The 26,971-nt window shown below is 36.1% G+C and overlaps 1 long non-coding RNA gene across 1 annotated transcript; it reads left to right on the top strand.

The window, feature by feature from the left end:
- Nucleotides 1-17,629: 17,629 nt before the first annotated feature.
- Nucleotides 17,630-23,402, top strand: LOC121308611. Its single transcript, XR_005948531.1, has 3 exons — nucleotides 17,630-17,700; nucleotides 21,484-21,569; nucleotides 22,974-23,402. It is a non-coding gene; the product is annotated as an uncharacterized LOC121308611 (long non-coding RNA).
- Nucleotides 23,403-26,971: the final 3,569 nt, after the last annotated feature.

The following is a 26,971-nucleotide window of genomic DNA, read 5'->3' as shown; positions in this document are numbered from 1 at the left end:
TAAAGACACGTTGCGTGTAGTGCAGGATATGCACTTTAGCCTGGAGATCGCCGGTTTGAGTCACAGGCTATTCCACTGCCGACCGTTGATTGACGAGTTCCCAAGGGGTGGCGCACAATTGGTTGAGTGCCGCCTGGGTGGGGAGCGCTTAGTTTGACCAGGTTGTCCTCAGCTCACCCGTGCACCAGCGACCCCTGTAGACTGGCTGGGTGCCTGCGGGCCTGCCTGTAAGTTGCCCAGAGCTGAGTGGTCCTCTGTCGCTGTAGCTCTGACGTGGCTGCATAGCGGGCCTGCAGAGTGAAAAGAAGCGGACGGCTGGCGGCCCATGTTTCGGAGGACGCATGTGTCTGTCTTCGCCTCTCCCGAAGCGCGGGGGTGGCAGCGGTGAGCCAGGTTGAAATTAAAAAATGAATGGGTTTCCAAATTGGGGAGAAAACGAGAAAAAATAATTGCCGATTTCAAATTAAAACAAAACAAAAGAAAAAAGCACCGGTGGTTCAAAAAGCCTCCTTGCAGGCTTCTAAAAGCCAGAGGCTTATGAAACAGAGGCTTTGCTATATTATTCTGCATAATATGTGTTCTGCAAATTTTGTTGATCACAGAAGCGGAAAAATCTAGAGAAACTTAACATATTGTGAAATTAAGACAGACAGACAAATAGGTAAATGCATAAATAGACAAAACAATCACTGAATATGCTTGTCATAAACCCAGTTCTTGCCGTAGCCCCCTCCCAAATACTAACTAAATATAATTTTAGGTATATTTAATACATTCATACTAAAATATCTCCAAACAATGCTTGCCCTACTATCTGTTTTCACCTTATCATACTTACTCAAGCAAATGTTTTTTTTTTTTTTTTTTTTTTTTTTTGCAAAGCATTACCAAGGTGATTCAGCTCACTAGATTATTGTTTATTTTTGAATAATCTTCCGAGGTAGTGCGATGACAGCTGAAGAAGTCTGTATTTGCTGAAGAACAGCATGGTGGTAGAGAGGAGCCGAGATCCTGAGGGAGATCTAATGGTTCCACTCCTTCCTGCACAGAGATAAAGACTCATAATAAACGTGTATGTTCACCATCTGGCTCTGTGCATGCGGTCCTTATGGAGGCGAAAGCAGCACAATCTGTAAACGATCAGGAGCCATAGCGCTCTCTCCAGAGAATCCGCCATGCAATCAAGGTGACAGATGGCATGGCCACTGCTGCGGCCTCATGGAGAAGATCAAAATCACCTTCAATAAACTCTGACTGGAATGGGCACAAGCCCCTCAAAAAGTCAGTTTGTCAGTCAAACTGTGACAGCATGCTGCATTGGGGAAACATAGCAGCCAGCTCACTGTTTTCAATATTTTCCATCTGACTGAGCATGAACTGTGATCTTTCTCCAGTTGTCCTTTCTGTTTGTGTTGTTGCAATCCAGCAATTGCCAGATTCATCAAAGTACTGGATAAAATTGGGAACATGATGTTGTTAATACAGGGCACAAACAGACGGTGGTTGCTGGGACACCCAAGTGGATTTTGGTGGACCCATAAATTCTTCCAGGCAAAAAAAAGTGTTTTTATTCACTGGTTTTGTTGCTCAGTTTAAAAATGAATTACAATGAATGCAGAGAATACAGAATGTATAGCATTTAGTAACACAAAATGGATGCCATTGTAATAATGTATTTATTCTAACCAAAATTTGTTTATGTGCGTTACAAAATGCTGTAACTTTTTTTTTTTTTTGTAATTTATCCTGGCACTGTAATGCACAAATACTGTAATGTGGATGTGTCGTACCCCATGCGTGTGATGCTCTCTTGGCTGCAACACTAAAGCTTTCAAGTTAAGGTTGTTCAGATTGAAATGCTAGCCCAGATGTATGAATTACACTAGATTGAGCATCCTTTTTTTTTGCAGAAGCATTGTATTTGTTTAAAAGGAAATGATAATTAAACTGACAAACATGATTTCATACATTTCACAAATATTAGGTGAAAATTAACAGGTTGATTCTTAAAGCTTTATGTGTTTGTTTATTTGAAATATCAATATAATGTATCTCTCTATAGATGGATAGATAGATAGAGAGAGTATATACAGGTATTCTAACATGAAAAGGTGTTTTATCAGGCAAATGCTTTGGAGTTAAATATTTAGTTATTGTACTGTTTTTATTGTATTGTCATTTACAGGTGAACCACAGCAATTTTTTTTAACAATATTTATAATGACACTTTAATATTTCTGCATTGAACAACTCTGTATGTCACTTGGTGTAATATAATTGCTCTTCCTGTCAAATGGTACAGTAACTCTGCATATAATAAAAGAAAGACAAATCTTAATTTGTAATGAATAAATTCAACTAAAACTTTGTTATATTGAATTATGTCCCTACCAAAAATGTATTGATGGCATTTTTGATTTGTATTATATTGCAATATATTTATTTATTTCTAACCGTTTACAGTGGAGTGTGCCAGGTAATTCAAAAGCTATGTTATGCACATATAAAATAAATAACTCATCTGTATCACTATTCTTACCTGTTTAATATCATATTATTATGTGCGTTATACAAGATTCTGTATTAAAAATTAATACTGAAACCATTTGAATCCTCAAGGCTTATTGTGAGGAAGTGAGGTGGGAGAAGCAAACTAGTGTTGTGTTATGCACTACAGCCCATAGAACATGGGTAGGAACCTACATATTCTAGTCAATTCCATTACAGGGCTTTCTCCCAACCAGTGCTAAAGATAATTAAGGACCTGGTCAGAAAATGTCTTGCAATGGAATGGGGTGGAAGAAGTATTGTGCACAGCGCTAATATTCTTCCCCACCTCACTGACTCACAATTAGCCTCGAGGAATTGTTTCAGTAGCAATTTGAGGAGATCTCATCAAGGGTGATTTTCATAAAAACGCCTGCTCTGCATGTCATGGGATGTCAAATTATAAAAATGTTGCCACAGACTCCCATTACTAAAGCTGCCCTTTTGCTGCCCCTTACAGAACTATTGCCATAGTAATTGAAGTTTAATGCACAGGTTGAAAGCAGCATTCATTTTCCACCTGGTTCAAAATATACTGTAATCAGCTTGATTGTTGCAGCTGGTTTGGAATGAATAATTGGTTAATGCTGATGCTGATATAGTTTCCCTGTTATTCCTTCTTCTTAAAAAAGGAATCACAGATTTAATAACCAATCATTTTCTCAGTACCTCGTGTAAACACATGCAATTGTCTTCTCTTGTAACTCTTGAAACATTTCAGCACATGCCTTCAGGATTATAAAAGTGAGGTTGATAATAGGTTTATTTTTGTAACTATGAATTAGGTGATATATCTTCTTATCAGGAACCCCCTGAAATGAGAAATGACTCCTCAAGCGTTCCTTCTGGGTTAAAAAAAAAAAAAAAAAAACCTGAAGAAATGTTGCATTTTAATACCTGTTAAAAAATTGGGATGAGGGCTCTACAAATGAATATGTTCAATAGTCTGACAGGCTTCATAACCCCGGTATGCTGCGGTCCAAGGCCCTAGGGATACAACAAAAGGAATTGTTTGTAAAAGCTTAAAATGCCTCTAGCACATTAAAAGTAAACAGTCCTTGCGGGATGAAGTAAAGCTCTAAGTTGTAACTTCGGAGAAGACTGTTTGGATGTATGATACACAGATATATTGTAAAGCTGTATATTTGTTTGGTGGTTAACTCGGCCAGCTAATGCAAAAAAACAAGAATATCTGAATGAGTATCCAGCCAAGATGGGTTTCATTTTATCAAGTACTCAGCTGCATTTTCTGTTTATCCCAATTGCTGATAAAATAACTATTTTAGTGCTGGTTGACAAGCTATTTTCTGTAGTAACATAAAAGAAAATCTAAATTGACATTGGTTTCACAGACGCCAATTAGTCTAGGATAGTTTAGCTGTTTAAGGGCTAGACCTGGTAATATATTGAGCAACTCCTTCTTCATTGTTTGAGTGGTATACATGGTTGTTGTAGATTACAGGTCTGTTTGTTCAACCCCGCACTCATGTTATTTTAAAAATCAGAATCCAGAGAGATTACTTAAAAAAACAATATTGTGGTATCCATGTTTATTTATTTGTTTATTGACATCATGAGATCACTCTCTTGAGAAAGGTATGTTAACCATTCTGAAACGATATTCTGCTAGAGAAGCAGATCTTTTGAGCAAAATAATACGAAATGTCTTTTTATTGACTAATTATGCGATATGTGGTATACTTCACAATACAGTAGTCCTTCATCCATCCATTTTTCCTTCATCGATAAAAACATTAAATTGTGTTTCTTACTGGAGGTATATAAAGGGGTTTCCTCTATTTTACCAACACATGGTGGATTGATATTGAAATGTAACATTTTGTTTACAAAGGCAGCCTGGGAGACAAGTATATAGAGATGATCATAATAAAATAGTGTTGATATCAAGGTAAATGTAAATTTCACATTTTTTCCAGTATTTAATGTTGATACACCTTTGTTGGGTGTTTGATTATCACATTTTGTATAATTTACTGACTGAATTTGTCTTGTCTGGAACTGCCGAACATGTATCCATTTCTGTCTTTTTTTGGTCAGTTTTGAAATCCCTCAGTACTAAACACAAAGATGGTAACTATGGATCAGTCATTCATTATACATTTCAAGGGAATAGAAAATGACTGGGCTGCTGGTGTAACCTGTTTTTTTTTTTTTTCTTTCCTAGAGCAATAGCAATATGTCAAACTAAAGGTCTAAAAGGGGGCAATGGAAAAACAGAATTGTTGATGTCTAATAAGGATTCAATCCCATTTTTGACCATTATTAGTCATTATAAAGGGTAACTGACATAACAGAAACCCATGTCTGAATTTCATCTTAAATGCATAATAAAAATGCTTCAATGACCACAAGTGCTTAGGTAAGAACATTAATGGATTTCTGTGTGAATCTAGTACACTAGCAGCTTGCACAGAAGGCAACCTTGGCTAAAGTTCAAAGGCCATAACATAAATTGTTTGCTTAAAAGTTGTGACCAAGAACCCCAAGGTTAAATGCTGTAGTTCCCAATATGACCTTCTGAGAGTGTGCAAATGCGTAGCTTTCCATGATGAAATAAAAAATACTGTACCTGTATTTATTTGGGGAGGGGCATTATAAAAAGTTTATAATTCTAAACTTCTACTGTAATTTGGCAGTTTGTTATACTTTACTATACTTGCAATTCTTTTGCATGGTTTACTGCATTTTATAAGGGATGACCTGTCCAACATTTCCAGAACTATTTAGAATCCTAAAGCAAAGCTCTCTTTAGAGCAAGACATGAACTTCATAGAACATAAATACTATTTTTATTTGCAAAAAATGCAATATATTTCATGTGATTTAATCTCCAATTGATAATAGTGTTTATCTAGTTATTAAATGTAATCCCCATGAAAAATGAAATGCTAACAGGCATTCATGTGAAACCCAGCCTTACAATTTATATTATCTTATGCAAACTAATGACTTGGATTAATTATTTAGTGCACAGTACTACATTTCATACAACTAATGATTTTAAATTACAAACTGACTGTGTAAATAATTATCTAACCAATGTTAAAGACATCATATTCCAGTCATATCTACTACCACAATGCAATAATGCATTTAGAAAGAAATACACATGTTTTTTAAACACTAAAGATTGCAATAATGATTGTTTTACCATTTATTGAATGACATAGCTTGTTGTCCAACATGTTTATTGTGCCCTGGGTAATACTGATGTAATAACAAGAAACTCTACTAATTTAATGGATATTGCAGGCATGGTATTGAACTTGGAATAAACTGTGTGAGAGTTATAATGACATATTAATGTGCATTAATCTTGAGAAGAAGGCAGCAGGGTTAGGGCCAGGGAACATCGAGGTCATGTGTGTAGTTACCAGTTTTCAGAAACTGTTAAATCTGGGAGATGTGTGAGTGTCTGAGATGTTTAAGTATTTATTTATCTCCAGCCAACATATTTTGTACATATAAAACAATCAATGCAGTGGATTCAGTATTACCTGTTACTTACAAATGAAGAAAACTTGTATTTTAACAACAAAATAAAAAATAAATGAAGTGATACCAATGACTCTAGTTCGGCTTATCTTCACCTAAATATTTTCCAAATGGCCTCCTCTCATTTGTACTTTTTCGTATCTTAATATAGTTTTTACCTTCTTGCATCCACTACAGCGGTTAAAAGAAACAATAACATTAATAATACACAAGAACAGATAGGAGATGTATAATATGGACCCCATTGTCCACTGTGCTGTGAAGGTCAAAAATATACTCTAATCACACTTTCTTTCATACTCCTGGTTACCTCTATTACTCATACAGCATGTCCCATATACAATGATATTGGGTCTTATGCATAAAGCTTTAATATAAAGAAGTCACTTTTTGTGAAAAATACAATTTGTATGAAACTGTTGCATGCTTTTATTTTTAAATTTTTTGCTTTATTAGCAACAATCTCAAACTGTTTCATGAATATCAACCAGTATTTTATTAACCAAAACATTAATTAAATTAAGGTTAATTTTCAACAAAACTTAGTAAGGGAAAATACAGCCCTATAAATCACACCCCGAGAGACAGACTGCTGCTCAATGCACAGAGACATTCTTAGAAATGTAGCAGTCTATCTGCAGGGGGTGTAATATCTACCTTTCAATCAATCAATCAATCATTATTTTATATAGCAACTTTCATAGTAGACCACCATTCCAAAGCGCTTAACAAGATACAATAACAACAATAATACCCATAATACTTTAAATACATAGAAATGCATAATACGTGATATACAGTAAACAAAAAAAAAACAAAAAACATAATACATTAAATACAGTGGAAAGTGCATAATACATGAAATAGTAGCAGCAACACAGCAGCTAATAGCAGATATCAGGCTTAAAGAGCACGGAAAGCAAAAGAGAACAGGTGGGTCTTGAGAGTTGATTTAAATGTGGTGCACTTATGCTTGGGGATAACAGGCAGTCCACAGTTGGCGGACCTCAGCTTGTGGGCAGGGATATAGCGGGTCAAAAACATGTAACCAGTACTTGATGGGTCTAGAATTTCTGTACTGGTCCTAAATGCACTCTTCAAAAGAACCTTATACAAAGTTAGCCTTTCTTTTTCCATTGTCTCCTGAATCTGCTTGTATTTCATCAGTGCAACTTTTGTCTCTGAAGGGGTGTGTCTAATACCCTCAGTTTTGATAGATGAGCACAGTCCATGGAATAGACAGCTGGAACAAGAACCAAAATGGTAATTGCCGATCTGTGTCCTCCCCTTTCTTAAAAAAATAAAAATAAAAAGTCAATTTATAATAAGTGTCAGGTATTAATAATTAAAGTGTTCTTAACAATTTATATCAAGTGTCAGTAATTGAGATGCAATTAAACTAACATATTATTTCCTAATTAATACGTGTTCAGTTTATGAGAAACATCAATTCTTTATATACATATGTACACTTAAATCCTTATATTGAACTTTGTATGTTTATTATCGGACCGGAAAGGAAAAATTGTAATGTTGAACCTGGTCTGACATAGGACCACAAAGGGTTAAATGTTATTTGCCATGTAGCTGCCCAGTTCTGAATCTTGTCTAGATCATTTTGAATGACCTTTGCTGCTGCAACAGTGTTTGTCACTCCTCCTATTTTTGTGTCATCTGCAAATTTAACAAGTTTGCTTACTATACCAGAATCTAAGTCATTAATGTAGATTAGGAATATCAGAGGACCTAATACTGATCCCTGTGGTACTCCACTGGTTACCTCGCTCCAGGTTTCTCCTCTAATCAGTACTCTCTGTTTTCTACATGTTAACCACTCCCTAATCCATGTGCATGCATTTCCTAAAATCTTTCTGCATTTAGTTTGAGAATTAATCTTTTATGCAGGACTTTGTCAAAAGCTTTCTGGAAATCTAAACAAACCATGTCAAATGCTTTGCAGTTATCCATTGTCAATGTTACATCCTCAAAAAAATCAAGAAGCTTAGTTAGACACGATCTCCCTTTCCTAAAACCATGCTGACTGTCTCCCAGGATACTGTTACCACATAGGTGATTTTCCATTTTAGATCTTATTATAGTTTCCATAAGTTTCTATATAATAGAAGTCAGGCTTATTGGTCTGTAGTCTACCTTATGGATTTACATTTGCAATTCTCCAGTCTGTCAATGCAACCCATGTGTCAAGAGACTGTTGCATGATCTTGGTTAGCGGTTTGTAAATAACTTATTTCATTTCTTTGAGTACTATTGGGAGGATTTGTTTATTTTAAGAGCTCTTAGTGCCTTTAACACTTCAACCTCTGCTATACTAAAGTTATTTAAAACTGGATAGGAACAGGTCGACACATTGGGCATGCTGTCCATATCCTCCTTTGTAAAATCTTTTGAAAAGTAATCATTTAATATATTTGCTATTTTTTTTCTTTATCTATGGTTTTGCCATTTGTATCTCTTAGACATGTTACGTCATTCTGATTCATGATTAAGATCACCCTGTTCATATTGCTTGGCAAAATGTGGATTTTAATTTCAAATTCCTCCGATTTATGCGTGGGGTTTACTTGGGTTAGAAAAAAAAAAAAAGCATCATTTTTTCTTCTTTCTTTTGCCAGGGTAGGATTTCTTTGATAAAAGTAAGGTTCCAGTAATTAGTTGCAAGGCGACCACAGGCAGACATGTTCTGAAACAAATGTACTTCATTAGAATGCCAACTATATCCGCTGTATACATCAGCTTTTTAAATGTAATTGGTCACTAGAACAAGACAAGGGACTCATGATTCAATATTCCTGTTCTCTTCACAACAAATGTGATATTTCGTTTACAGTTTGTCATTGTGACTGTGTATATTTACATGACAAATTGAAAAAGGGCAATAGGGGTCAATGAGAAGGTGTCAAGCCTCGTGTTTAATATAACATAATAAATGTTTCAGATTTAGGAACCTATAATTTAATTTATAACCTCCATCTTCTTCTCCTTTATTTCTGTACAGTATGTCGTACATGTGTCTTTAATGGCATGGTAGTTTATGTAATCGCAAGAAACAATTCTCCAGTCATTTAAAGCAACTTAGCAACCTAAGCATACATCATTACCTATTATTCCTGACAACAAATATTAAGCTTATGTGTAAACATTACATTTTAATGACTAGCAAATTGCATACCACAAGAGAATGATTTCTGATGGGGGCTGCTCATTCATTTGTAAGCAATAGTCTGAAGATGCCATAAAATGACCCGTGAGTTGTTAATTCTGTAATATTTTCTTTGCATAATGATATGTATTGTTTTGGCAAGGTTGATCTCTTTTTATGTGTTATATTTACATACTGGACCAACCCGATTCCCATAAAGGTGTTCATAATAGTTTGAAGGTTTCATGCTTTTGAGCCTGAAGTTGTACTCTTAACGCAAGACTTTGAGTATTGTGAAAATATTGTCTTATCTGTAAACAGTTATGCAAACCAAGGATGTCTCTTTAATTGTTTTTTGTTTCTAAAACACTAATTTTTTTTTTTTTAGCTTCCCGTAAACCTGAATTTTTTCCAACAACTTGATTTCACAAATGGAAAAACAGCATCTGTTTTCCTGCAGCTCCACATATGGCTATCATTGTTGCTTAGATGCGTTAAAGCAGGTAGCCAATGCAAAAGGATCCCACTGCTGTGCTGTGGTCTCTTGAGACTGTGCAGGGCTGGTCTGCTCTGAAGGCCACTGGGTCCCAAGTTAGATGAGTCTGCATTTTAAATTATCTCAAGCTGAGTACACGCCAGATTACTTCTGTAATGGCTGAAAATGTGTGGATCATTGATGCACCTTGACTTAAACACAATAAACTTGAGGAACACAAGATATGCTTCTTAATCTTAACCCACGTGCAGTGGTGGGGCATACACACTGTAACAGAATTAATTTCTGATGAATCTATTGTCATTGCACAACATTTTATGAGCTTTCTGATTTCTAATAAAAAAAAGATTTCTGAATGGGCTTTTCAGAGCAGGCACAAAAATAAGCTGTCAAAACAGAAAGCTATCTGATGTAGTGTAGGAGGAGTCACCATGTACTTGGATATTAATAAATACAGAATCAGAGACCAGTAAGTTACAGAACAACACATATTTCTCATGTACAGTAAGCCAATAAATAAATAAACATGAGAAAACCAGACACACCAGACATGCAGCTAGCAACTTGTGTTAAAGTATAAAAATGACTAAAATCGAATTATCAGGGCAACAGAACCATTCAGATGGAGCGTCATAATACAGTTCATCATCAATTTGAATCATCTAAATAGCAGCAGGTACAAATTTCTAAGTGCAGTAGAGGTACTGATGTAATTTAACTCTACAATAATCCTAAACAATGAAATAAGTCTGCAGGTTTATGCCTTTTAGGATGGTGACATTAAGAATGTCTTAACTTTTATTTAAGCAACCATTTTGGAGATTATACCACACAGGTATATAATGAATGTTTTGCATATTTGATTAAATCACATTAATCTTTCACATTTCTAGATTCTACCCCATTTATGTGAGGCGTGTGTTGCTTGTGATCACAAAGCTGACAGATACTCTTTGGGGAGCCCAGCACAACATTTAAAGCTCTTTTGCTGTTAATGCCTGCTGTCTGCTTGCATTTCATGCAGTGTGCCAGTATCTGCCAGTCTGCTATGATTATATTCTGATCCAGCCTTCCAGTCACCAGACCTAGCATGCTCTTATATTGCTATATTGTAAAAACTCAACCCTATATATATATATAGTTTTTTTTTAATTGTCTGTTCTTCAAATGATTTTACTGAGCAAGCCTTCTCACATTTGAGGTATTTACTACCCACGCAGAATGACTGTGTGGAATATTTGTTTATTATTAAATGGGTAGAAACAATTGGCAAAAATAATAGATTCTGGTTGGCTGAGACCTTCTCCATAGCCATTAGATATCTGGTGATGACACAACAGTGCAGGACGTCTTACTCCGAAGCGGCCCCATCATAGTGAACAAAATCAATGCGCCAACTAAAACTGTACGCCTGGGAGTCAGTCAGTATGACAGCAATCCCTGAGATTACTACAAAAGTTCTGCAGCTGAAAACATTGAAAAAGAAAAGATCACATCAACATCTCACCATACTGAGGTAAATGAAGCAGATTTAGACAACCTAGAAATGAATACAAATGAGGAAAACACCAAGCACCAGACAAAATGGGCTATGGAAGTTTTCCATGACTGGCTAATCAAAAAGAACATTGACATTGATCTAAAAACAAAACATTACAACAGCATCAGAAGCAGCTCCATCTACTGGACAAAACCCATAGAGTAACATTGTTAAAACAATGAATGCAACATCCATTTTAATATCTACAAAGCCTAAACAAGAAACTGTTACTGAAGGCCCAAAAATAAAATAGAAAATGGTTTAAAATTAAATGTTTTATTGTTAAACTAACAATTGTAGTTACTGTGGAACTCTGTTTTCCCTCAGTGAACTCATAGACCCATTTAATAAAAGCAATAATACACTCCAGGTCTGTGTATTATCATGAGATATCACCACTTCTTGGGTGGTTGAAGGCACAATGCCCCCAAGGCGTGGTGATATCTCATGATAACACACACCCTGTCTTGTATTGCTTAATTAATTTACATCAAATAATGGGTCTATGGTAACTGCCAAGACCAATGCAGCAAATATCCTAAAAAGCCAGGCCTTCTGTTGAGCTGGGCCAGCTAGCTGCGTGGTGGGCATGTGGGAAACGGCAGCTGCAGATTGGTGCAGCACATTCCTATTAGCTTGGCTTTTAAAGTAAGCTGGTAAAAAAAGGAATTTTGTACACTGTTTTGTTGTTGTGCAACCAAATTCTTGTTTTTGACAGGATGAGTAGGTTTTCTTAATGTGTATTTCCTTGTATTTCCTTTAGGTAAATAAGACATTGAGAAATAATAAAAACAGAACAGTGAAACAGAGACAACTGTGTTTGTACAACCTACTGTAGAAACACTTGTCAGTTATTCCTCATTGATATTAAATCAGTAACATGTGAGGCACCACAGCCGTTGTGGGATGTCTTACATAACAGAATATCTTGCAAATGTTTTAAGAGAGTCTAGCTAAATAAATAAACACATTGGAGAAAAGAAAACAGCTGCAGTAACTCTTGAAGGGAGATAGGGAAATCATAGGCTAGAATTAAGCTAGACTGTGAATGAATTTATAGGGTATAAGAAATATATTGTCAACAGTCTCTTTCAGAAATACAGGGCAGTTAACTAGGAATGTAGGGTTGCTATGGGTTGCTAGGCAGAGGGTCCCCTCCTGGATAGGAATGTATGGCTGCTGTGGGTTGCTTGGCAGAGGGGTCTATTCTTATCTAGGAAATAGGGTTGCTAAGGGCCTCTCTTCTTATCTGGGAATGTAGGGGCTGTGGCAAGTTAGGGGTTGTAGTTTATATGTAATGTTTTAATATTAACTCAGCACAGTTGGAAGCTGGAGGAGAAGAGCTGACATCGCCAACTGTCCGGACCTAGCTGCTATTGGGAAGTATTTACCTATTATCTGTTACTCTGTGTTAGGGTAAGCTGATATACTCTAGTAGTAGGTGCATTTCTCTCTATAACCATTTACTTGTATGTGCTAATAAAACCCGGTTACTGTGACTTGAAGTTGAATGTTGTGACTGGTGCTTTCCCTCTCAGCGTCTCAAGAATTATTAAGGAAACAATAGGGATTGTACCTGTATGCCATGTTTTTTTACAACTGGAAACAGGGCGATTTAGGCTATAATGGGCAATTGTATTCCTCTTCCAAAAAGTACCAGTCACATCATAGCAGAAAATAAATCTCTAGTTGTATTACAGGCCACAAGCTGTTTCAATGATGTTTTACTTCTTCCAACACGCCCCTGGGCATAGTATCACTGGGGAAAACATTCAGGCAAAGCAAAAAAGTATGCCTTAGCGTTCCTTTAATATGAAAGACAAAAGTTTGCAAATACAGTACGATTACTTCATAGTCGACACTCTTTTTTTTTCATCAAATGGGACAAAATTTCACCAGCAGCTGTCAGAAAGATAAAAAACTGCTTCAGTTCCCCAGAGCAATTTGTGTTTACAACAGCAGTCACCTGCCACACCGATGCAGAAATGAGATTCAGCAGCCTATTGTCCCAATCAGCATTTTCTATCCCTCTAAATGGTCTCCGGAGACAATCATTATTACAAGATATGCTCCTAGGAGTAGATAAATGCAACTCAACATGCCAGCCTGCTTGCTGAAAGATGGACAGTTTAGGCCACAAAAAGTGAAAGGGTCTGGAGCTTTATTGACATTTAAATCAAAAATAGTTAGCAAGGAAAGCAGCTGCTGTTGAGAGTTTTGCAGTGAGGCATGTTTGGAATATGCAAGGATTGAAATACAGACCTCCTGACAAGCAATTTACCTTCTGTCATTCTCCATGTGCTGTGGCATTACTGGGTACTTGTTGTGATAGCCCACTTAAAACCACACATGTGTACAGTTCAAAAAGAGAGATTAAGTACAATTTGAGACAGGAAGTAACAAACTGGAGAATGTCACTCAGAGTGGCTGACATTGTCATCTGTGCAACGACACTGCAGTAATAGGTTGATTTCTGCGGTGACTGACTTATAGAATCAGATGCCAGTCATTCTAATGGAACCCTGCCTGCCAGTTTCATGACTGAGACAGCTCGCGATTAGAGGCATTAATCCGAAGTGTTTGCTGACACTAACATGATGACTAGCATTGCATTATGCATGTAATGATTTGAGATGTGTCGCGCTTCTTTATTTTTTCAGAGGGCAATCTGTGTGTTGCTGAAACACAAGTGTGCTGAAAGATCCTATTTATTTTAGGTTATGAAAGGAGGAATTATTATTTTTTTCCAATCACCTTTGTCAATGGACATTGCCAGGCACTAACATTTAGTCAAAAGTGGGGCCCCTGCCTTGTTATTGTTTCCAGCCACACTAATAGCCAATATTTTATAACATCACTTTTGTCTTGATGAGTTTTAGACCTATAAATTGTCTTGTGCGATTGAATTTTCAATTGCTGTGTTTATAAAACTCTGCAAATATTAAGTTAGTATCACATCTTAATACCGCTGCCCTTCAAATTGTACAAACCGGATTTTAAGAGGACCTCATTTCACTGTATTGTATATATTTAGTCTTGATAACAAGTAGGTCAATAAATCACCATAATAACTAATAATATAGTTAAAGGGAGGTGGTATTAAGATCCTGTTTAGACCACCAAAATAGATCCCGGGGTATTGAGACAATGGCAGATATTAAAACAGGGGATACCTAAATATGTGTTTTTTTTTTAACATAGTGTTACAGGAAGAGCCGCCGCTTACAGTATTTATTTTTAGAACGTGGTCTCCCCCTCCACCTCTGAGCTATTTTGTATTTGTTTATCATTTATTTACTTTATATGATGGCGTGTTATTGTTTATTTGTGTATATTTTGTGTGTGTGTGTGTGTATATATATATATATATATATATATATATATATATATATATATATATATATATATATATATATATATATATGATGGCGAAGCGCCTTGTTGTTTTATTTTTTGCAACGTGTTCTGGCAGAGGCGAGGTTAGTAAACTCGTTCTCTGCCAGGAATGATTAAAAACCTTGTGCAGAAGGTGGCCATCTCCCGAATTAATTAAGTGACTTAATTTGTTTCTAAATCGGGAGATGGTCACCTGTATATAAACCTGCAGCGCTCTGCACTCTGTGTGGGTATACGGAGGAGAGAATGAGAGCGACAGGAGAGACGAAAGTTAATTTAAAAGATCAGTGAAGGCTATTGCCCAGCCTGGTCATATTATTTGGCGTCCGTGACTTTGGTTTTGTTTAAATCTTTTATTTCTTGCTCAGTGAGCAGTGTTTTGTTCTTTTTCAAATATTTTATTTATTTTTTTGTCTTTAAATAAACAGCGCGCGCTGCACCTTTGAACTGCAGTCTAACGAGTCTGTCTGTTGTTCTTCCTGCAATCTGGCCTGACGTCACCTCTCAGCCTTTGCCTTTCACGCATGGACTAGAAAAAAGTGTGCCCACCTTTCCCTTTGCTGCTTGTGTCTTTGTTGCACCTAAGCATGAACAAATGGTACAGTCAACGTTTGAATCATTATCAGTTCTTTAAATACAGAGGATTGTGAATATTTATTATTTTGGGTGCAAGTCACAAATCCCAAGGGAAGGAGGGAATTGCAGCAGGTTAGCAGGAGGGATAGATCAGGGGCAGCATTCAGGATGCCTTCCCAGTATCAAGAGATCTACAAAAACCATCAACATGCAATTTTCCCTTAACAGCAAATGGAACCTCAGTTACTGTATAAACCCCAATCTTATTGTGCAAATTGAACACTACGCCATTTAAATCGGAAACAGGACTCCCATCTACTATAAAAGATGTGAAGATCAATGCTTGGAATTTTACTAGTTACAACAGCTCTCCCGGCTTAATTTAGGTGTTTCACTAGTCTTATTCCTCAGGTGAAGACTCTTTTCTTATTGAGAGGAATGGTAGTTTCTCATGCCAAGTTATCAGCGAGAACTGCCAGAGGATCACTATACAGCAAGGATAGTTTACTTGTTTTCAGGGTGTTGGTGTAGCAAAAGTAAATCGGCCAAAAACACCATTTCACTTTTAATTTGAAGTTCCAAACACTCTTAGGTGAAATGTTGAAAAAAAGTCAACACCTGTCATAAAGTAAGAGAAATAAATTGCCAAAGTAAGGTAAAAATGTCCTTCTCCTTTTTCTCTCCATTTTTTTGCAGGCACCTTTATCCACGCAAAAGTATATTACAGGACATTCAAGTTTAATGATAATTAACTTGTTTTGTACACTAGGGAACACACTTATTGTGATGTTTGCATAATTTCAATTATATTAAATGACTTATTTCTCTTTTAAAATTGACCATTTGCCTGCAAAAACTATATACTGTATATACCATGCATCAGATTTGATGATGAAATTATAACCTTCAGTTAGCAAGCATGTTGTGTTATACTGTCAGTGCTATTACACAATACAGATTAGTTGAGAAAACAAGCAGTAATTTGAAAGATGAAGTTACACAGCTGAGAATTCTCACGGCATATTTTGGAGATTTTTCAAGTCATCATCATCATCATTCTGACATTCTGATCTTGAGCACTGAAAAATGTTGGTTTCCTGTCAGTGTAACGCTCATTGTGGTCCCTATTGGCACAAGGAAGTACCGTTCCTCCTCTCGATACTGGTTGATGAGAGTAATGCTATTTGTGGTCCCCACTCGACAAAAAGGAACGTTCATTTTTCTGAGAATTAGCTATATGCTGAAGGATAGTCTATATATTTGGTAAAAGGAAAACATAAATAAACATATTAATAAATATTGAAATAAATTAATACATAACTTAATACAGACATGTATTTATTTATTTATTTATTTTGATATTTATTTTTCACTATCATATAAGCACTGCCATTTAATACTGTATGAAACGAAAGTAAATACTCAATGGTTCTTGTTCAGTTGTATATTTAAACAATACCGTGTGGTGGATGATATATTTTTGTATATAAAGGTCATCATGCTTTCATATATTTTGACTTTCAAATTAAAAAGATGTTGTAACGATTCAGACAATTGCTTTGTTGCAGGAATTGTTCTCTGTTCAGTTTGTCTCGTCTATCATGTTACATAAATTATATTGAAAGGGGAACAGGTCACGCAGTTACTTAGCAGGGGAAGGGGGGGTGAGTGAATGAGTCGGGAGAATGTGTTTTGATGTTTTAGGGGGTTGCAGAGCATGGGTGTGACTGGTTAATGAGCCAGACAGTGGCAGGAAACGATGGGAGGTTGTTTAAGGGGGTGCATGAGCCTGGGGACTGGAGACAGTCCAGCGCTGAACTTGAAAGAGAAACTGTGGGTGCGACTAAGCGATCGTGTGAGCTGTGACCAGAGAGAATATGCAGAGAAAGCGCCAAGACTAAAACGTAGGGTTATTATTTAGGCGTCGTGAGTTCCGGCCCCTGACAGGGATTCTCTGTTGTTTCACATAAAATAAACATTTGAGAATTCAACACTGTCTCCCCGAGTACTACTTCCTAAACATGAAAACATTACAATATACTAAATGAACAGATCAAGCTTATTATGAGAGTTTGCAAAATCAGATGAAAGCTTTCAATACAAAGTCGTGATAATACATAATCATTATTTACAAAACCTTTTCTTACTTGTTAAAAACTGTAACTTTACTTCTATACTACTTGCAAATGTCATAGAATGGAAGGACAAACTGTGGCATGAAAGCTAAGGCGTCTGCATTGCAATCTGCATTACAAGCATGCTTTGGGTTCAATTCCCACACAGGGTTTATATTGCAAATGTCACGTGCTTTAACGCAAACTGGTAGAGAGTGGACCAGGTGATAAACCAAACACTGTTAACTATGTGTTCAAAATTTAACCCTCCCGTTTTCCACTCTCTACAGGTTCTTTTGGGATTCTGTGACACCAACCCCGACCACCAGATTAAAGTCCTAGGACCACAACACAGGTAAGGAAGCTTTCATATTGCAATGAATGGCCACAATAAATCTTTATCAAAACAATTTACACAATAAAATACAATCCCAACTAAAACTATATAAATACAACATCTACCTAAAATAGCAATTCTTACTAAAACAGTTGGCTTAGGTAAACACTATCTAAAAACAAGTTAAATTGTGCAAACTGGCAAGGAGGGTCCCTGTACTTCGACCGTGAGAAGAGAGGCCGTAGCACAGAAAGATACAACCTCATATTTCTTGTGTCCCAGCTTGTAGTATCACTCCAAACCAAAAATGACTCTTGACCTCGTTGCTATAGATTAGCCCCACACAGACAGGCCCCGTCAAAACCCAGGGCTGGCTTCTCCCCATCCCGAATGGTGTCCCGCAGATCACTGTCCAACTGGGGGTCAGCCCAAAACCCCAGGCCCAGGTACCTGCTGTAAAAAGCAAAAAGAACAAAACCACAATTAGTCCAGTTCCAAAGCTACTGATGGGGGCCAAGGTTGCCCCAATTGTTTCTTCTAACTTGTATAAAAAACACAAGCCATGTTAGTAGAAACACTTGGGGCCACCTTGACCCCCACTGCTTTTACAGCTGTGCTTATTTGCTCTGTGCTGGCCAAGGTTGTCCCAATTGGCGCAACTTTGGTCCCCATTGGTTTGACGTTTTTTCATATTTCCAATGTGCTTTTGTTTCAGATACAAAATACATTATATCGTTGTATTCATATAACAGAGGTTCTACCAAAAAATACAAAAAAATGTGAAAATGAATCCACCATGGTAAAAAGAAATGGGACAGAAAAAAAATCTGAACTGATATTATAAAAATATATCTTTGTTTTTCTTTGGTTTAGTAACTTTAAGGGGTGGATATTTTTTTGTTTTCTGAAAAAAAGCTGCTAATTATGATTTAGAGTGAAGATCTTTAACAATCTAGGCTATTGGATATTAGACTAATCTTGGTTTACCATATGGTTCATTCATAAATAGTACAATATACAGATGGTATTGTAAAAAAGTGTTTATTTGCCTTGGCAATGGGCCATCTCCCATGTTATTTTTATTAAGTATTCTAACATTTTGAGATAATTATACAGGATTAATCTGCATTGTATGTTTGTTTGGTATGCTTCAGATAAACAGGTCCAATGATTTCATAAAACAGACAAAAGACATATTTAAAATAATGACTAACTATATTCACCATTATTTTATTACTGAGTTTTTAACCATTATAAAGTTCCAAAGGCAATCAGCCAAGATTGTCATAAAAAAATCGACACAACTAATTGTTAAACACTCTCCATTGAGTTTAAAGACAATGAATTCATGTATTCATGGTTTTATATCACCATTTTAATGATTGTTTTTTTTTTAAAAAAGCAACAAAAAAAACCCCATTGAAACTTGTCATAAATTTCTAAATAATAATAATTGGGGGAAAAAAATCTAACCATTAACTGATCATAAATGGATCTATATGGGATACTGAAGATACTAGGTGACAGCTGTTTAATTTACTGTCACCAAGGTGGCTTAATCCTGCCCCAACTGCCCCACTGAAAACAAAGACACACAGAAGGCACATGCAGCGCTCCTGTCTGGCTTTCACATGCATTAGTAACAACCAAGGTCACTTTAATTAACTGCCAAATTAGAATTCATATGATAATACTAATCATTCACTTTGCAAAGCAGGGAAAGCACTGCAGTGTGCATTTAAAACACAGAGGTCAATCGAAGTTCATATATCAGTATAATAGTAGCTGCATTATACTTTATGCATTATTGCTGCATTATACAACGCTCAGGGCCGTTTCACCAATCGGAGCACAGATAGTCATTCATTTATTAGGCAGCAACAGCACAAATCCAACACAAACCATGTAAACACCCCATAACCACATAGTTATACAGTGAAATGTGTGATTATCGCTTTGCAGTTATACTACAGCCCGAATGAATCCTGCATAAATAAAAATGTTCTTAGTAGGGTTGTGAACACTGTTTTATCAAGTTAATATTAAACTGGAAAGCAGTTTGTCTGTAAACACATTTTAATGTCAGAGATGTTAACCAACAGGACACACTCTTCGGGGTTTGCAAGGCAAGGGCCTATTATAAAACACGCAGCACTAAGACAAAGGGGGCATAAACAAGAGATCTATTGGTGGCCTGCATTTACATGGAGATTGTTTTTTTATTTTATTTCCCCAACTAAAACCAGTCTGTGACAGAGTCTTCCTCGTGTCACGCGTGTGGGTAGCCGATGTTCAAGCACACAGAGAGACAGTCGTGGTGTTGATGTTGAAACGCCAGCAAAGGCACCCAGCTTTTATTCACTAACAAACAGAAACGAAAGTAAAATAAAGGCGGTCATGTGACATTACCTGCTATGGTAACGCACAGAGGACTAGTACATCACGCTGTACAAAAAGTGCAAAATAAAATTCAGTACAACAAACTATAAATCAAAATGTGCCGTGAAAACGGCAGGCCTTGCAGCAGCCCCGATCGCCATGCTTTTATACTGACGCTCCGCAGAGACACGCCCACCCGCCTGCAGGGACAGCTGATTGCTTTCAGCTGCTGTTCCACGCAGACGGGTAATCGTCCCCGGCAGAGCACCACAGCAGCTAAACAACTAATTAAATCAACATGTTAACAATTAACACAAAAACATACAAAACTACATATCTCCTCATATGCAGGGCTTACGCTTTGCCACACAGTCGTATATAACTATGACTCCACCTTCACCAGGTTTTTTTTCCTCAACTGTTTGGGTATTCAATGATTGTACCCCTGGAGGTACTTAAGCCTCCTGCATCAGAAGAATATTTACACCAGCACAAAAAGGCATTTTCATTCTATATAGCATGCTTGCAGTCTGCAATACAAAAGGCAGCATCGCTAATCTGGCTGCTAATTACCTTGCATTCATTTATGAGTACAATAGTTGAATGCTAAAATGATATAACTGAAATAGATCGCAGAGGGTAATTTTATTTAAGTTTTGTATGTGTTTTGTTCAATGTGGCCATTTTTTTATATCACATTATGTTTTGTCTGTTTTATGTATCTCATTTTACAGCTGATAGTTGGTGTTTTGTTATTTTTTTTAAATTATTTTTTGTGGTGTGAAATGTTTTAGTCAGACCCTGTCAACTTACCAGCACTACATTTAGCCACCACCAGTAAATATCACACACCTGTTTATTCTTTCCACAAGCCTTGTAATGGTGCTGTATAGGGTTGTTGATGTGTGCCCTGCTAGATACTTTAAACCCCAGCCCAGACAGTCAGTGATTTATTCCAGCCCCATCACCATTAGTGCCCATCTGCTGCTGCTACCATTTGCAGACTTCCTAAAGGTTGCAAATTTGCATCCTGCTAAAACCCAACACATAATTGCTTGTATTCATGCAATCAGTAATTGAGAAACAAGGTGTGAACTACTTGTAAAGCCTTATGGTCAGTTCTCGGATTCGGGGGTACGGGGGACGGGGATGGGACACCCTTACTTATTTTAAGGGCCCCCTCACCTTTGTATATTCGAATAAGCCAGGAAGGGGGCTGTGTTTTGGCCCCCTTATTTCTCACCAGCAATGCTAGAAATCTGTTGGCTGTGGGAGGATTTTCTGTCTTGACGGTTGTTTCTTGCTTTTATATTTTGTGAGGAAAGTCATTTTTTAGCAACATAAGCAAGACAGTTGTCAACACCACTTTGCTTTATATTTAAAATATGACTGGAGAGGCTACAAATCAAATTGCTGTTTCAGCTGGTGCGCAGTATGAATGACTGGAGATGCTACCAATCAAACATGCGCAGTATGGATGGATGTGCGTTCAGCAAGAGATTGTACATGTGAGTGGGAGTTTTAATTGTTTGTTGTGGTTAAGAGGTGGACGTTTACATGAGGTAATAAAAAACTATTCAGAAAAAAAGTTGGTAACTATATTTTGTACAAGATAACTAGTCATAACACCATTCAATACTTAAATTAGAGTAAACAAAGGGCTTATATATATATATATATATATAATATATATATATAGTATATATTATATTCTATATATATATTATTATAATATATATATAATATATATAAAGTGGTGTTTTTCAACTCAGAAGCTGTCTGACTGTTATGAGGCTAGATCAGAACAGTTTAGTGACCTATTGGCCTGAGAGAATAGTAACTTCACATCAACATAGATTTAGTTTTTCTGAGGATGGAATAGCAGAGATTGTTCTGATGCAGTTGTCTGACACTTCCCAAGGTGTCACAGTAATTCTGCAAGGAGATGGGGAATGAGAGAGCTTGTCTTAAGGACCTGTGTAGGAGACAGATTTTTTGGCAGGTTACGGTTCTTTAGTCGGCTTTGAGATGCCTGTAGCCAGTCACTTGTCATTTCAGGTAAAAGCTTTCCTACCTTGAAGCACGGAGGTAGCAGAGTGGACATAATAGAATGTTTAGACATCAGCTTGGAATCTGTCCACAAAGTAAACTGTAGATGTCTCTCTATCTTTGTCAAACATATCTCTCCAGTGTAACACGTCTCACTTTTATTTATGGAATACTGATATCACTTGACTTGGGTTACACTGTCATCACTCAGGGCACAGCCTCTACAGAACTGTATGAGGATTACGTCTTCACATTTGCTCTGAGATTTTAAACAGACAAGACTGAAGTCAAAAAACATAGAGGACTAGTTTAAAAGAAATGTAAAGGCAACTTTTTCTGATAAGGATTCCTAAGGAAAACAATCATAGTGGTAGCAAGAAAAAATGTATTATTTATTCTGTTTCTTGTTTTTAATGGGATTTTAAATCTGTAATTCTTACATTTACAGTAACCATAATATAAATGAACATAGAATGTATGTGTCAAGACAAGCTTATAAACACCCCTTAATAAAATAGCCATTCGTCACTCTCATTTTGTATTTTGTTGAACAGAGTCATAATGTGGCAAATTTAACTGAAGAACTGCAAAGAAAACAATCCCTTGAGGACTATGCTGGGCAAATGTGTTTCAGATACTCCTTATGACTGATCGCCTACTTAACCATATGTCTAACACACTGAGCAGTCAAAAGACACTTTTTTCCCCCTAGAACTTAATTTAAAAATGGTAAGGTCTTATTTCCACTCTGTTTTCTTTTGCTTGTAGACCCAAAGCTTTATCATAAGTCATAGAACTGCTTTGGCAACTATCCTGTACCATTGTTTATTTTTTATTTTTTTTGTGTGTCTTTCTTTTTTTAGTGCTTCCCTATCATCAAGAGGACAAATTACAGCAACCTTGGGCAAGTCCATCCTCTTTTGTACACCTCAGTTAAAATCCAGCTATATGAAAGTGGGTAACAGCAGAACCCCACTGGAAACAAGATACTACAGTATATTTATTCATTTTCCACATTTTAGAAGAACTGAAAAGACTATATTTAACAACTAGAAAAATAATACTGCCAAACAAGATGGGCCTTCAGTGCATGTGAGTCTCTTTAGTGTATTTATCAAAATATATAAAATGCTTGGAGTGTCTTCCAGTATTGAATGATTTAAAGAGCCAGTATAAAATCCAGCGCTCCAGATAAGGTGTTTTGTCTGGGAGTAACTTACCCTCTAATTTTAATAATGAGAGAGTAAAATGGATTTTCAGGGGGTAAAATGAAACATTACCTTGAAGTCACAAGTAATCTAAAAAAAAAAAACACTGCACAGTCTTTAATGGTATAGGGTAGGCATTAAAAAACTAGCCTTTTTTTTTTTACTGTCCAAGAGTGTGTTTGTGTATGTGTGTATATATATATATATATATATATATATATATATATATATATATATATATATATATATATATATATATATATGTGATATTATTTTTCAATGTATACCTGGCACTACCAAAATAGCATGCCAGGTATACATGGCTAGAATTTTATTTCCATTCTTTAAACTGAAAATGCATGAAAGATTCGCTCAGGCAACACTGTAGGAGACGAATCTTTCTGAATTGGAAGGACGAGTGAACGGCAAAACACAGTACTAAAACTTTTTCAGGTACATATGAAATTTAACCTATGATACTGGGTCTTTAAATGATGGTGGTATTTAGATCTACCACTTTTTAGACCATTTGAATGGACCCCTCTTTGTCATTTTAAGCCAACAATTAAGTTTTGGAATCTGAATCAAGTAAAGAAACTGCAATAATCAGCAAAATACATTGAAAAGTTACCTGCATTTATTTATTTATTTATTTATTTATTTATTAACCATAAGGTCTATTTCATGCATTTCTTAACCTAATAAAGTGACAGTCAAAAATGAATTTGTGCTTGACACCTAAGTTCCTTTCTGGATGTAGAATTGCTTGACCAGCTGAACAAATTTTGCCTGTTTTATTAGATGAAATAGTAGAACTCTCAGTCCAGAGATGAGAGACAAAGTGATACCTTTTATTGGATTAACCAAACAATAATTAGTCACAAGCTTTCAAGACCTCAAATGTCTCTTTTTCAGGTGAAAGTAGACTAAAAGTGTGAGGTCTTGAAAGCTTGTGATTAATTGTTGTTTTAAAAGGCATCACATCTACTTCTCTTTGTCTACCTGTTTTATTGAACATCCTGGGCTATATTTTGATGAGAGAAAAAAAGGTAGGATCACTATTGTTAATATTTTGAGTAGTTTTTAAAAATTCTCTTAATATGTTTTTCTGTTTAATCATATGCAAAGAATATTCACTTAACAGAGGTTCACATTTTGATGTCATTGTAGGTATCAAGTGAAACTAAAATAAAATACAAAAAAACCAAATAAATCTGTTGTAAAAGGGAGAGGCCAAGGCTTGTTGTACAAAAAAATCCTACCTCAGAGCGCAGGCACCAGGTGCTTCTATTACCAGCAGAGAAAAGAATGGTGAGAAAAGAACTCCAGTGCCTGGCCCCAGTTTGCCAGATTACTGGTAGGCCCCACTGCCTCCTGGGAACACTAAAACAGATGGACCTGATATATATAAATAAAGAAATATTAAAAATAAATACATTCTGTAGAGATTGAACAGGTTGTAAACATGTATAAACGCCTGCTATAACAAACTGGACTGTCATCAAGATTTGATGCCTGATAGAGAACATTGCACCCAAGGGTAATTAATGGAAGAATTCAGTAAACAGATACTGTACATTCAAAGAATTATATGCATTATGTTTGACATGACTGTGGGACACTGCAGCTTTAAATTTCCCTTGGTAGTCTTGGCTCTCATCCTAAATATACAAGGGTGTCAACACAAAGAAAGTGCTTGCATGTTTGACCTTGTTTTATAATGTAACTTATGATTCTTCCACCATAGCTGCCTTCTTAAAAAGGCATGGACAGCCACTGCTGTATACAACACCCTCCAACAAGCAAACAAATTGGCTTTTTACATAGTGCCTGTCCTAATTATCCAGAATTAACCCTACTTACAAATGTGCTATTTTTACCAATATGATATACTTGATTATTATTATTATTATTGCTACTTAAACAAACACAATTCATGTGTTTTTGTGTTGCTTAATTAATAATTACAAGCTGCTTTGAGTGTATTAGTGTATAGTTGATACTAGCAAAGATATTCTACTTATTAAAAACCAGTTCCTTTTTCAATGAGGGTCAAAAGCTTTTTCAAAGTCAAAGCTGTTGCTGTCAAATCAATGCTATTTTTTTGCCATGCTACTTGTGGCAAATTTGCCATATTTGTCCACGTAACAGCTTCTGAATGGAACTTTACTTGTATTTACTTATGTTTAACTCTGCTACATATACACTGTGGTCTAATTTGTATTAGTGCTTCAACTCTCAAGGTCATTGGACTTATAAAAAACAATAAATAAATGAATTAATAAATGAATGTCTGATGAACCTGTAAAGGAGACAAAAGTTTGGCAGTTTCAAGTCACCTAGTCAATTGTAAAAAGCCTTTAGCCAGTGACACTTTTCATTTTTTTCAGGTAGGAACTGTGCTGCCTTGAAGCACTGCAATGCAACAGAGTGTAGCTAATAGAATATTAAAAAAAAAAAAAAAAAAACTTGTTTCTGGCTTCAGATCAGTCTGTGTGTGTCCACACGGAAAACTGCATGTTTCTCAATCTTTGTCAGTCTTGATTCTTCCATGTTACAATTCTCGCTTCAGTGTGTTTTATATTGATGTAAACTGTTCAAAGGTTACAGTACCTTGGTCCATCAATGCCAACTGAAATACACTGAACTTCAATATTATACCCTTCTTGAACGCCTTTACTTTGCATTTAGAGACACAGCATAATTCATGTTTGTAGTTTCTTTTGTTAAAAAAATAGTACTGTATTAGTAAAAATGATCCCATCCCTTAACTACACTGTTAAAAACAGTCAAAAACATACAATAGCTGTCAAATAGAGGCTGCTGTAAAATGAATTACGACACGGGTAACACTTTACGTTAAATGTCTAAGCTAATGGTTGTGTAGTTGCAAAGAAATTTAATTACAAAATGAAAAGCATTGGCAATTATTAGTGTATCCTATTAGAGTTCTCCATAGTGAGCTACCAAACCCACTTTCTGCAGTGTATAGAGTTTGCATGGTGTCTGTGATATGATGAAACCATGATTGTGCATAGTATGTTTGCTTGGAATGGGCTCCTACTGTGTTATCTGTCTGTTTTGGGGTTAAAAGGGACTTCTGACCATGAAGAGTGTTTGTGCTTTTTAATTCCCTGGAAGATGCAGCAAAAAAATTATATGAGTGAAAGTAATGTTCAGAAAAAAAAAAAAAAAAAAAAATCTCTAAACAGTGGTATTACTTGGCACACAAACTAATTAAATGCTTTCTTGAGTAATTCGAGGGAATCTTTTCCTGTCTGCTTTAAATGCCATTTGTGTTTTGTTCTCTCTGTTAACACTTGCCTGTCAATTGCAAATTGCTTCAGGTCATTTTTTTTCAGCTCTTTGGGGAGAATCTTCAAAAATAACATCTGAAATTTAAACTATTTTGATTCTCATTTTTAACTAACAAAATTCTACACGTAATGCTAAATCTCTGTCTTGGGAATTGAGCACCTGCAGATAAAATTCTGCATCAAGGCATCCTCAAAACATCCCAGAACTCTCTTTGTAGAGCTCACTGAATCAATCTAGAATCAACAAGCAGTGCAGTTAATTAATGAATGTGCCATAGGGAGCTTTTTTAAACAATGTTGCTGGTTTTTGCCTCAAGACCAATAACACTAAAAGTT

This window comes from Polyodon spathula, chromosome 3 (assembly GCF_017654505.1).
Source record: "Polyodon spathula isolate WHYD16114869_AA chromosome 3, ASM1765450v1, whole genome shotgun sequence".
Lineage (NCBI taxonomy): Eukaryota > Metazoa > Chordata > Actinopteri > Acipenseriformes > Polyodontidae > Polyodon > Polyodon spathula.
This window is presented reverse-complemented; position numbering and strand designations above follow the sequence as displayed.